This window comes from Apostichopus japonicus, chromosome 8 (assembly GCF_037975245.1).
Source record: "Apostichopus japonicus isolate 1M-3 chromosome 8, ASM3797524v1, whole genome shotgun sequence".
Taxonomy (NCBI): domain Eukaryota; kingdom Metazoa; phylum Echinodermata; class Holothuroidea; order Aspidochirotida; family Stichopodidae; genus Apostichopus; species Apostichopus japonicus.
This window is the reverse complement of record NC_092568.1, coordinates 31,227,144-31,241,093: the sequence shown is the minus strand read 5'-3', so window position 1 is coordinate 31,241,093 and position 13,950 is coordinate 31,227,144. Positions and strand designations below refer to the sequence as shown.

At 40.4% G+C, this 13,950-nt stretch overlaps 1 long non-coding RNA gene across 1 annotated transcript; it reads right to left on the bottom strand.

Annotated features, from left to right (window-relative positions):
• Positions 1-9,220: 9,220 nt before the first annotated feature.
• Positions 9,221-13,921, bottom strand: LOC139971789 (uncharacterized). The gene is made up of 4 exons (XR_011794484.1): positions 13,613-13,921; positions 12,617-12,793; positions 11,797-11,954; positions 9,221-10,467 (listed from the first exon to the last, which is right to left on the bottom strand). It is a non-coding gene; the product is annotated as an uncharacterized lncRNA (long non-coding RNA).
• Between the last annotated feature and the right edge of the window lie 29 nt (positions 13,922-13,950).

The window sequence follows — 13,950 nt, the reverse complement described above, 5'->3', positions numbered from 1 at the left end:
TCCTAAACGTGGAGGTTTTTCTGTATTGGCTGTCCATAGAAGCAATTTTGTGCAACATTATGGGTATTTTTTGAGGTGAATTTATTTTACAAGTAGTGTGAATTTTCAAATTCTGAACGAATAATGGGCTTAAAACCTTGAAAAGTAGGGCTGACGGGTATTGTGGGCCGCGACGTTGAATCACCTACATAAGCTATGATCCACATGAGATGCAATGAGGTCGAACATGATGGGTGACTGGTGACAATCTTCAAAAAGGTTATGGATGGGGAAAAAAATATTGGGAAAATACTTGGTTATTCAGGCAAAAGTGAACATCTAGTTGGTCAATTTCAAGCCCGAGATGTGCCATTTCCGGTGATCTGGGGGGGTGTCAAAACCAGAAATTTTCTTGTACGCTGCGCGCCAACCGATGGTGGCGCTCCGCTTAGATAGTTATTCGCGCCCCCGGGTTAGAAAATCCTGGATACGCCCCTGCATACTCCCATTAGAGTCTATATCAATCCGCTCGATCGTTCTCTTTCAGGAAAAGTGCCAAAAAGCAGCAGGAGAACATCTTTTGTGACCTGTTATCAATCATGATCTAGTTTTTTTGTGGTTTGCCTGTTGAAGAGCATGAATGGAAGTACACGTGGTGAGAAAATTTGGTCAATTGAGGCAATTTTAGGCCCATTTAGGTCTCCCAGGAGCAGCGTATGAATTTTTTTTTTTTACCACTGAGTGAAGAGGTTTGTTTACAAGTGACGAAAACTTCCGGCTCGGGTAGCAAAAAATCTACATGGTCATGATACGGAAAATTGATAATTCCATGAAAGGCCAATTTGTCAGCTATCCGGTGATGGGTAGCGTTTAGCTAGTGAAAACTTCTATCTAGACTTAAAGACCACATTACTTTTGTGATTTAGTGTGTAAGTCAATAAGGCTTTTAATGGGCGTATGCTACCTCGAGCCTTTCGGTCATGGTTCCGCCATGTCGGAAAGGCTCGAAACCTATGGCGGAAAGGAACATTTTAGGAATGAATTTTACACTGCATGGTATATAGAAATTTATAGGTTGATATATCTTTGAATTGCGTGGAAGAATAGGTATAGGCTACACCCACCGTCTGCAAATGTGACGGTTCGCTGCATAGACTGAATTGTAGTTAAGACGAGATTGGGGAATTGAGACAGTCTTTAGTGTAAAGGTTGGTTGAAAAGTGTTAATTATTTTTGGTTGAATAGCTTTTATTTTTGCAGGGGTCGATATACACTCTCTTCAAATATACTATGGTTGGTGGAATAAATTGAATTAAATTAGGCTGATTGTTTAGCCCCGATTCTGATTGCCGATTTGAAAGACCGATTTTGTGGACAGACGGGTCTAGGTAGAGTGAAGCGAAGCAATAGATACAGTGCATGTGTTGAAGACGGTTTAACAGTGTCAGCATATTGTAAACAAAAAAGAAAGTGGAAGAATGAAGGTGTGTGGGAAGGGGTTCTGTGAAGCTGTTGAAATGCTCGCACAATATGCTTCCTTTTTATTACGATACGTCCACTATTTCCCATAGCTGATTGTTTTATATTGTCTTTTCAATCACACAGATGAACAACGGAAACACGTACACGTACTGGTAACACGTGTTCATGGCCGAATGTGTAGACTGTGTCAAGGAAACTCCATGGTGGGGGGGTGGGTGGGAGGGACTGGGGATGTTCCCTTGTCAGGGATAGTCATTTCATTTGGGGAGAACATTAGCAGTACGTTGTACGTCGCTGTTTCCCAGTCAAGTGACGTGTCAGAGAACTGTCTTAACTCAACCGTCAACCACACTCTACATATCTTACCCAGAGTGCGGTAAGGCTGGTTTACGACCATGGGCCTGAGTCATACATGGGTTAGGATTGATGGGGGTTGGGGCCGGGTTGGATCCGGGTTGGGGCTGGAAACGATCGATATGGTAGTCTACATATACACCCAAGATTTGACTACTACGCGTAGTAGTGTTGCTACATATATGTGTCATGATGATAGCTACCCTTACCGAAATCCCAGATCTGGCCCAGATCTGGAATTTCAATCTGGGCCAGATATGCTCCAGATCAGGAATTTATATCTGGCCAGATAAAAAATTGGGCAGATATAACATGATATAAAATAAAGCTTTATATGGCCCATATAAAATTTGATCTGGTTAAATTTTATTGCATCCATATCTGGGCCAGATAAAACTTTATCTGGTTGATATAAAGAAAATGTAGATAAACTTTTATATGGCCCATATAAAATTTGATCTGGTTAAATTTTTTGCATCCATATTTGGGCCAGATAAAACTTTATCTGGTTGATATAAAGAAAATCTAGATAAACTTTTATATGGCCCATATAAAATTTGATCTGGTTAAATGTTATGGCTTCCATATCTGGGCCAGATAAAACTTTATCTGGTTGATATAAAGAAAATCCAGATAAACCAGTTACATCTGGCTCTATATATATGGCAAAATAAATCTTTATCTGCCTATCTGGAATAACTGCATGTAAGCGGGTTATGTCGATCAAATAGGAAATAAGTGGCCAAAACTGGACTAGCATTGAGAGTAACTTTCCAGCGTGATCAGTTATCTCTGTTCTGGTACGGAGACCTATACAGAGAGCAAGACACGCAAAATATAAACACAGAACTCAACTGGATTGGAATAGGCCTATAGTAGAAATATGTAATGTGCATGCACATTACACATTTTTACTATAGAATCCTTTGCCAATGTCCTGACATAAATAGGTTATTATAATAACAAAGAACAAATATCTATATTGTTCTTTGTTATAAATCCAGGATGAGACAAAACACTGAATGAAAGATTACAAGCAAGGACGACATTTTATGAATTTACTTATGGCTCTTCACGACGACGCCACATTTGTTAATGTACAGGTACTACTGTTCTCAGAAAGCAAAATACAAAAGCGGTTGCAAAAGAAGGATGTGTACAAATCAATACACTGGCGGATCCAGGACCTTTGTTTGGGAGGGGCCAAAGTGGCATTAGAGTGATATGGGGAGGGGTCTAAGGGAAAATTGGAAAATTTTCTATTGCTGAATGCCCTCAGATGCAATTTGGTGCGACAAAAGTGTACAATGGTGATGTTAATTTACTTCTAAAAAAAATGTTTCGCAGGTGTAATTTTCTAAAATATTTATAAAACAAAGTTGGGATCATCTTTCTCAAGAAATTTTATTTCTCATAGGTTATAAATTTCTTACAACCAGCCTGTAACTGCAAAATGGTGTTAAACTGTAAATCCTCATGCTCATACATTTACATAGCTCCCAACTCTTGAGAAGGCAAATGCTGGTCCATGCCACGAATCGCCGTCCTGGGGGAAGGATATAAGGGGAGGGGGTGTCCCCCTCCCCTTTTGAATTTTTTTGGAATCCTGGTGATGCCTACATGTAAAATGGTGGCACTTAGAAAGGCTTTTGTCACCCAAAATTTTCTGAGAAATATGCATTTTTTTGTGTGTAACATCAATAAATTGAATAGTAGGTGATAATTCATTCCTTCCCGTGGCATGAAAATGTTCGCTGCTCGCCCCAATGAAAAGAAATATAGGCTAATTTGAGGTTCAAATGATGCTGTAAAGGAGGTTTTATACTCTATTATGCTAAATGCTAAAGAAATGATGGTTGCTAAGTCAAAATTTGATGCAAATTTTTTTATGTATACTTGACAAATACAATGCGGTTTTTTCGGACGCTTGTGCGGGTCAGCGGGTTTGGGTGTTAGAATGCGGGTCTAATTCCCGCGGATTGCGGGTCAGTTGGGAGCTCTGCATTTAATTTTAAACCAGAAAACGAAAAGGTTTAGACTAGTCCAAGCGCGGCGGAACGGAAAAATTATTGGGGGGGGGGGGCTAATGTGTGGAGACTTTCTTAGCGGAGAGCCACCCGTCGGTCAGCGCGGAGCGTACAATAAAATTTTTGGTTTTTCAAACCCCACATTTCCGGAAACGGCACTTCCTGAGTGTTCTATGCTGTGAATACCTAGCCCTAAAATATGGGTCTCAAGCCTGCAATTTCTCAGATTGCACGAGAAAGTCTGTAAAAACATTGTAATTTGTATATTCGATGGTGTTTTCGGAGAGTAGCTATTACTCATAGTGTACTCGCAAAGACGTTTTTGAGTGTAGTAAGGGCAGTGGCGGAGCTAGGGATATTGGTCGGGGGGGGGGGGGCGCTTTCGACACTATCTAAGCGGAGCGCCACCACAGGTTGGCGCGGAGCGTACAGAAAATGTTTGAGTAAAGATACTCTATAGATTGCAGGAAATGACCCATTCCGGGCCTTGCTAATTTACAGATAAACGGAGAATAAATAGGTGTCATTGCCATTTTGTCGGAAAATTACACCAACAGAATATGACAAATGTCAATAGGTAGATGAGAGCGCAATAAAATAGTCAATAATCGCGAATAAGTAAATAGTAGTGAAAAGCTGAAAAGGGCGCCAGCAGTCCCTTTGAGTCCGTCAGGGCGGGGGGGGGGTGCATCCGCCCTGATCGTATGGACGCTCCGCCACTGAGTAAGTGGATGTTGGAGAACTGGCTGAAATGAGGCAAGTCATTGTCCTAAGACGAAGTTGTGTTGCGCTTACCGGTATACTCACACTCACTGCTTCCATTTTTCACGGGGCGTGAAGACGCGGTTGGGGTGAAAATGTGGTCTATAGCCAGGGGACGGGCCGAGGGTCCCCCAGCATTTACTAAAATTATTACACCTATATAGTATACGTGTACATCGGACAGATCGACAAGTATGCATTGAAAAATGGGCAGATGCACGTTTTGGAGCCTTGGTAAATATTGGGGGGGGGGGCTTATCATGCTTCGGCCGGGGCAGCCCTGTCCAAGCTCTTTTCGTCCCGTAAGAGCCGGTGAGGAGTTAGTTCCATTGATACCTTCTAAATAGGTTGAACATCGGGTTTTCCAAACAGTTTGGAAACAGCTCTCACAGAGGCGTCGGAAGCTATTTGGTATTGGTATAGCAGATCAGAGTGTGGCCATCTATCATAATTATTGGGGGGACGTTTGGTAGGTCAAACTACGCTACGTGCCACCATGGTTGGCGCGTAGCGTAATGGAGAAAATTTTGAAAAAATGCCTCCCAGATTGCAGGAAATGGCACTTCCCGAGCTTGAAAACAAGACCCTGCCATGCCAGAGTAGTCACATTAGCCTACTTGCTTGTTTCATTTTGGTTCTTTATATTTTGCAATTTTTTTTTCTTAGTCCTACTTTTTTTTTTTTTTTTTGCGCGTGAATATTGGTCCGGCGTTCGCCAGACCTACCGTACCGACTCCGATGCCCCTGTCCCAGGAGGCTGACCGATGGTTCCGACGTCGTACTCATCCCAGTATCCCTAGACATGCAGTCTAGCTATATATCTGTATTGATTCAATCGCGGATCCAAGGGGGGGCCAAGGGGGGCCATGGCCCCCCCAAAGGTGAGCCAAAAAGTGTTTCCGAACATTCGCTAAATCATATGATTGGAAATTAAAAAAATCGAGAGGAATAGCAGTGGTAGACTAGTCCAGTGGCGGCGGAACGGGGGGGGGGGGCAATGCAAAAGTTGAGGGGGCAAATGCATGATAAGCCCCCCCCCCCAATATTTACCAAGGCTCCAAAACGTGCATCTGCCCATTTTTCAATTCATACTTGTCGATCTGTCCGATGTACACGTATACTATATAGGTGTAATAATTTTAGTAAATGCTGGGGGACCCTCGGCCCGTCCCCTGGCTATAGACCACATTTTCACCCCAACCGCGTCTTCACGCCCCGTGAAAAGTGGAAGCAGTGAGTGTGAGTATACCGGTAAGCGCAACACAACACAACCTCCAGGAGCTCAACCATGACGCGTTTTTTTTTTTTTAATTTTCGCCATTCAAATATATTCTCATATAAAAACAGTCAACCATGTGAGAATGGAACTTTATAACTGCATATTTGAAAGAAAAAATGGCGGTCACATAAATATTGCGAAAAGGCAATTTTTCTATGGCGGAAAGAGCACATTTTCTATGGCGAAAGTACCGAAGGCGCGATGACACGCGTACGGTTCGCTGTTGCAATAGGTTACAATGAAAGTAACTATATAGCTGTGCGTAGGCAGTTACCCCTCCATACACATCATGGCTGTATGGGAAACGGCATGTCACGTACAGCAACAAACAGACCACCGCCCCTCCCCCTTGAAGCACAAAACACATGTCAGAAAAGGGCAGTGACAGTTGTCGGAATGCATAGGAGCCTCATTTGATTTGGGGGGGGGGGGGCTGTAACGACTTGCCCGAAAAAATATAACCAAATTTTTTTGCGCGCTCCGGGCGCGTTTCACATGTTAATGTGCATATCATCTAGGCATTCACCGCTTATCACATGCCAATAACATAAAATTATTTTTCGTGTTATTACCCTACCATATTGGTTATAATTATTGGGGAAGTCGTTACAACAATAATGATAATAATATAGTTTAACTATTGAAAAACACATTGCAAATTCTTCTTCTTTCAGTAGGTGCCAGTGGCGGAGCTAGGGGTATTGGTCAGGGGAGAGAGAATGGCCCGTAGGGGGCGCTTTCGACATTAGCTAAGCGGAGCGCCACCACCGGTTGGAGCGGAGCGTACAAACAAATTTTGAGTGAAGATACTTCCTAGATGGCCGGAAATGACCCTTTCCAGGCCTAGCTAATTTACAGATAAACGAAGAATAAATAGGTGTCATCGCCATTTGTCAGAAAATTGCACCAACAAAATGTGACAAATGTCAATAGGTATTTGAGAGCGCAATAAAAGTGGTAAAAAGCTGAAAAGGGCACTAGCAGTGGCGTCGCCAAGGGGGGGGGAGGCAGGGGGCACGTGCCCCCTGGAAAACCTAGTGCCCCCCGAGTGCCCCCCATCTGAGATTTGGGTTGGTAAAAAAATATATATATTTTGTTATATTCAACTCCCATCATCTGAGTTAGTTTTTCATAAGGACAAAGAAGCACAGTAATTCGTATTTTCTTCAAATGAGCTGCGAAAATGTGCAGTCCAATCAAATTCCTGAAAAGTAGGCCACCCCTACTCTCCAGAGAACACTATTTCTGGACCTTTCTCATGATTTTGACATCAGAATATGAAAGAACGCGCTTTATTTTTTTCTGGACCGATGAGTAATATCGTTGCTCTGAACTGGGTACTGCAGTATGTTGCCTTGGTCTGAGGTTGACAGGTTAGGAGCTGACGAAATGTGAGAATGTGAGGGTCCGCAGGCACCATACTTGCCTATATTTGTGGACCCATATATTAACCTTGTTGTGTAGGGGGTGCAGAGGTCATTTGAGGTCAGATGCTTGTAGGAACAAATGGCGAATGTTCACACCTGCATACTGAGCCATATACTCGATGTGTGATCAAAGTCTGGATTGCATGGTGAGATCCGTGATAGGAGCCAATAACGATGCTGGAACCTGTTACATCTTAATAGATAATGGGAGAAAACGAGAAGGACAAGAAAGGAGTCGGGGGTCATGCACACAATAATTCAACAAATGTAGGTTCTATTGATAGGGTTAGGCATAATATCGACAGCATGTGGTTCATATCCTCTGCAAAATTCTGCGCTTTGCTTAAATCATTACCTCAAAAATAGCAATTTCTGGAGATATCTTCAGATCGGATCTAGCATCAAATGTGGCACCATTTTGCATCAAGCCCATCCTCCGTATGCGAAAATTTTCCGCCCCCTCCCCTTAGACCCCTCCCCCAGGACGGCGATCCGTATCCACCTAAGTGCCCCTGTGACAGTACAGAGTGTCCCCCTGTACAAAGTGTCTCCGCGGACACTTTGTACCAGCATATTTAGTCCGGTCGGACATTATCTGCTGAAAATTGTGTCCCACCCTCACAGCAAATATAGTCCCACCGGACGAAATGTCCTGGTACAGAATGTCCGCAAATACTTCATAGCATATTTTGTCCCGCATAAAATTTAAGCATTTCGATATTCAAAAGGCAATTGAGTTCATTATATCAATAATTAGAGCAGATGCATACGTCAGAGTTAAATGTTACAGGAAATAAATGAGACGTTGTGCGTTGCTGCAAAACAAAAAATAGAACGGGAAAAAAAAGAAAGAAAAAGAAACAAGTCTTCCATCTGTAGAAGATGTTAATCATGTTTTTGTTGTGATTGCTGCTATGTTATCCTCCGTATATGTTGCATTTTGTATTCGGCAACTACATTGCGTTCATAGTCATCTTTACAGAGGGAGAGATAGTACAAACCTAACTTCCTCCCCAACGGAGGGCGGGTACGGGATAGGGAATGCAATAGCTACAACAAAAAATGATAATTGCAGAGGTAAAATATTACGAACTTTAGGAGTCCAAACTTCATTTTTTCCGTATTTCCCTAACACACAGTGGGTAAGTTTTGGTAAGTATGGTAGCTGTACTTCATGGGTCTACGAGAGTTGCCTAGCCAATATGAAATTTCATCCGTGCGTAAAGCTCATTATAGGACGGGAACCGAGAGTGTTTTCAAGTTACATCCTAAATGAAATCGGCAACGCTGTATACAAAACTCAGGCCCATACACATAATTTTGAGTGCAAGGATAAGGGGGGGGGGGGGAGTTCGGATGGTAAGTTATCGAATTTGTGTCCTGGGGAGGGGTCTTCTTAAGTCTGTGACCTATCTGTGATGAGTTCCAAAATATTTTTGTTTGCTAATAACAACCGTGAATTAGCTGGAAGATACTCCTCTGACCTTGAAAATGTCAACACTGCCCCAACCCTCCGTATGGCTTGACACCTATTTATTGACTTTCATTACTACTTTATTGTTTACTTTTTAACCGTTCCTTATTTTTGTCACTCAATCGTCGAGTCAAGGTTTTCTCCCTCTCAACAGGGTGGAAGGCCATTCCCCTACCCCTGCCCCCTAAGCCTGTTGTGATGGCCATGCGCGAAGCAAATCTTCATTTGTATAGACAAATGGCATTCCAGGCAATTCCAGTGATAAAGGTTCGTTGTTTCTTATTATGAAGGTTTCTTATTGGACAAAAGTGGTTCAAATTAGAAAAGATGTATTAGACAATATTCTCTTCAAAAGAGCTGCAAAACATACAGGAAACAAAACAAAGCGAACAAGGGAAAGAATAAAGCAAATAGGACAGAGCAGGATGCAATATGCTAGATTTGTTGTCTCATCATGTTTCTCACACTTTAAATATGTCATTCTTGTAGAGAAAAGTTTGTTTAAAGAAAGTTAATATAGTAAAATCAAAACATGAAATTGGATGATAGTCATGCACAAACACAATATTCTGAATCTATATCAGACTGGGCAAAGAGTGAAAAAATGATTATACATGGGATCAGGGAGCCAGGAGCCGGGGGGGGGGGGCACTGTCTGTATATACTATTTTTAAAATGGCATCCCATATCTTTTTATAGCAAGGTTAACAATAAACAATCTCAATAAATAGTATTGATAACATACTAACACATCATATATATTTAAGTGATATGGCCGGTGTGTATCGGTTTATAGCATAACGAGTGGTGGTTGTGGATTGAGAAAATGTCCCTCTGATGTTGTGTGCCCACACCCACTTCCTACCCCCTGCATGTTGAAATTTAACTGGAATGATGACTCTCCCTTTGTAGCTCTGATGCAACTAAAGATAATCCATGCTTTCTAGAGCATCCTTCAAGCAGGGAGGTATTGCTTGGTTAGAATGATATACTACTGTCACTCTTCTTCAAACAATATGTACTTGAAACTCTCATAATCCACATGAAGAACATCCTCTCTTTAGAGTTTGGTAAAGACCTCAATAAAACCATGCAGAAGTTTCCCTATTAGAATCCCCCCTTGAACTGCTTTCCACAAACAGTAGGATTACCTATAAAATGCTTTAATGTGCAACTTGATACCGTCAAAAGTTAAATCTTGATTGTAAATTACAAAATAAAATAGCTGCATGATTCTCATGTATACAACGGGTTTTTCGTTAAGACTTACACAGAAATCCATAACAGCAAAAGTTACAACAGGAAGCAGAATATGGTCGGTTATATGTTTTACTATGAGAACTTATCTTGAACACAATTTCCAGAACCAAGAAACACGCCTTCGTATTTGTTATTTAATGAAGTAATGAGGTGATAAAGAATTTCGAGCGTCACAACCCTTCAACTTGAACTGCAAATATATGGATTTACACCGAACGACTGGCAGTGAAAAGTCAATGGCCTCTCTTTGCTTAAACATATAGCAGCCGACGAAGTTTTCTCTCATGATATGTTAGAGTGAAAGACAAGATTATTGTCGGTAACAAGTTAACTGCTAAGAAAATCGTCTAGACATGTCTTCTGTTAACCTCATACATACTCCCTCCATTGGTGGTCAGATATGAGATATCAGTACAACCAAATCTGTGCAAAATAAAAGTTGAAAGCAATATTATGAGTAGTGAATGCCACACTGTAAGTCATATATAAAATAAATTATCATCTTGAAAGGTTATGTGTAAGCTCCACTACAAAGATAATTAACATTCACCATATTGGTTAAGTGTAGACTGTATAGTGTACAACTGAACTATGCTTAGGCATTGAGTTAATTGGATGATCTTTTATTGTGACACCTACATGTTTATGGGAATACTGGGTCCATTTTTTTAATTGGAGATTGCATGTCATAATTTTGGCGCTATATTGTACAGTTCACTACCAAACCTGAAAAGTTTTAACCACATGAGCCAATACAACATTTGTGACATATTAATGAAATTTAATATCAGAAATTTATCAAATTAGCTTAAGCTAGGATACAACAGAAGTTTGATGCCTTTTGGTGCTCTATTGATGTATGTGTGCATGGTATGACTGTTTAATGCCGATCAAACATTAATTGTCCTGAATCAGGATCCATAGGGGTTCAAAACACCCTCTCTATGACCCAAATGCAAAACCAAATAATGCTAGCTAACCATTATTATGGTAAAATGTACTATTATACATCATTTTGCGTCAAGAGACCTAAACATTGCCCTATTTTGCCAAAAAAGAGGGTCCCTCTCCCAGGTTTCAGGAAATATCCCCCCACCACACACACAAACACATTTAGCAATTTTCCACAACGGACCTAACAGAGAAATGGTACCAAAACTCAGTTGATACATTATCTCTCTTATCTTGTCGAAGTTCCTGTCAAAACAGCCAAGTAGTAATAAGTTCACACTTTCTAAACAGAAAAGTTCCTTGTGGTTACAATATCAAACTGTCCAACACCTTTTTGAAAAACAACACACAATAGATGGTGTCTAGCTGTGGAATGTGGTCTTAATTATTTACTCATCATTTGTTTGAACAAATAAACTGTGTCTGCTGCAGTGAAACATGTCCAGCCAAAATCACTTTTTGGGGATGTAAATTAAATGACGACAATTGTCAGGCTATATGCTACTTAAAAACCAGAGGTGGAACCTTTGCAAGTAAATATAGGAACAAAAACTACTTACATATAAACTTGTTAATGGGGACTTAACCTGCAAAGATTTACAGTACCCTTTCTCGGTTCTCACCTACCTTCGTGACCTTTCTGTATGCTTAATACCTATTTGGAAATGAGTTATACTCAAACACAGCATTCTGCCATGCACTACAAGTTATTTGCATGGTACAAATAACAGATATGATGCCATTCATATTGGAACTAGTTACTAACTACAGAAAATTGTTCACTTTTTAAGACATGCTTACCTCATCATCACATCAGTAATGAAATAAGAAGTTGATGCTGCAGTCTTGTCAGGCACTGCCTTAGTCTCAGGACACTTTGAATAGAAGTCAGACAGTGTTATCATGTACAGTCGATTGGCAGCTGTCACTGGTAGAGGACCAATAAGATCAACACCAACCTGTTCAGAAAGAAGACAGCATTTAGGTGCTAATTTAATATTTTTTACAAGTTGCAGGCTTTGCCTTGACTGTTGTTCTATTCCATTGCTTCATGCTGTACACAGATCTAGATAAAAACAGTGGGATATCTGATCGAAACAGGGTGTTGGTGGATTTAGGCCAATTATTTTTACCTTGCAAATATGAAAATGTAACTTACACCATACTGTACCATATATTTACAATCGCTTCAACCACTAAACCAGTAAAATGATACGCCACTTTTTGCAACTTACAATTACATGCCTATATTGATGGTTGCTCTGCAGTTAGGCCAGAGTGTGGCTTAAAGGTTTGCTGTATAGGCCCTAAATATGCCAAATTTTCACTTTGGACAAAATTCTGTATGTTTATATCCCTGAAGGAAATTTACCTCACTGGGACATTCAATCATCTCGTGTCATCATTTAGAATGTCTGAGCACAATTTAAAGGGTTATTACCCCCAGAAAAGTACTTTTTGAAAACTTCTAGCAACTAAAGTGGCCAAAATTTAGGGCCAATACAGACTACCGTTAAACTTGTAAATGTTTAATTTGTCCAGAAAGAGTGACATTAACTAAACTAAACCTTCACTGCATACTGCGGACATCCTGTGCAATTAAAACAGATTGAATATTTACCTGTTTCCATAATCCAGTTACAGGAATGCTATGGAGACTTGTTCGTAGGTCTACATGACAATGACGCTTTGACATCCTGTTGAACATAACTTGTTACATCAACGTTGATAGTTTTCCAATAGAATCTAGACAATAGACATAGTCTGTTGTCTGGTTTATCTATGCAAAGATGAACACCTTCAAAGAGATAAGAAAATTCATGATCAAATGAGATATCATGTTTTTTTGCCCCCCCCCCCCAAAAAAACACAAACAAACGAAAACACACACAAATATATGGGCTGCAGAATTGGTAGTTCTAGCTGAAGTGCCTTAAAATTGAATTACAACTCTATATCAGTGTTTGAAATGGAATATTCCCATTATTGTACATATTGCTTGGCCACAATTGGGGTCTATAGATATTTAAGTTTTCTTCTGCAGTGAGGTTTGGCATGTAGAGAATATGCCACACCTAAAAAAAGTACTATCAGGCCTTCAATATCTGTTCTTACCAACCAAAATTAATGAACGTGAATTTATTATGTACAGTATTAGTGCCACTTTCCTCTAGAAGTAGGCTCGGCTATATGCTATAGTCCAATAATTGCATTTTATAGTGTCCCATGCATGCAAACCAGACTAGCTCTCTAAGCTTTAGTAATCTGTTGTTATCTTTTATGATAGGCAGGGCGATAAAAGGTGGAAATTTATAATAATTGTCACACAAATTTGTTTGGGTAAATTTGTTTGGGTAAACAATTGGGTAAACAAAACGAAAAGAAATAGGCCCTAATAACTTTGCTCAAGCATACAACTGATTATAATGTTGCACAAGCAATTGCTTGACTTTTGCGAATGAGTTTTTACAACTAACCAAACGTGGTAAAAGAATATCATGATTTGTTCACCAATCAGTCCTAGAGGCCTGGTTATAGTTTAACTGCGGAATGGCCGTTCGCCATTTAACAACCAAAGGCATATTGTGTATCCTATACTGTAAGTTACAGACATTACCTTATAGATGTCACTAGTCAGTGTGAGCTGCTTCGATTTGGGCGAGTTGAGTAGCCCTAGATAGCAACACTTTCCTTCAATTTCGGTACGCAAGAGTTCCATTTTTAGCCAGTCTGTAAGACTGACTTTGTCTCCGTAAGATTCTTCTCTGTTTTATTCTTGTAAACCCACTTGGATAGCTCTCATCTCTTAGAATATCCGCAATTTGTCTCACGTTTTCTGCTGGCTTTTCCGTTTTTAGTTGTCGCACGACTTTACTGCTAGATATACGGAAGCCGAATTGCGACAATTTGCTAATAATACGGATACTGCCAGAGTCCATTACTAATTACATTTTT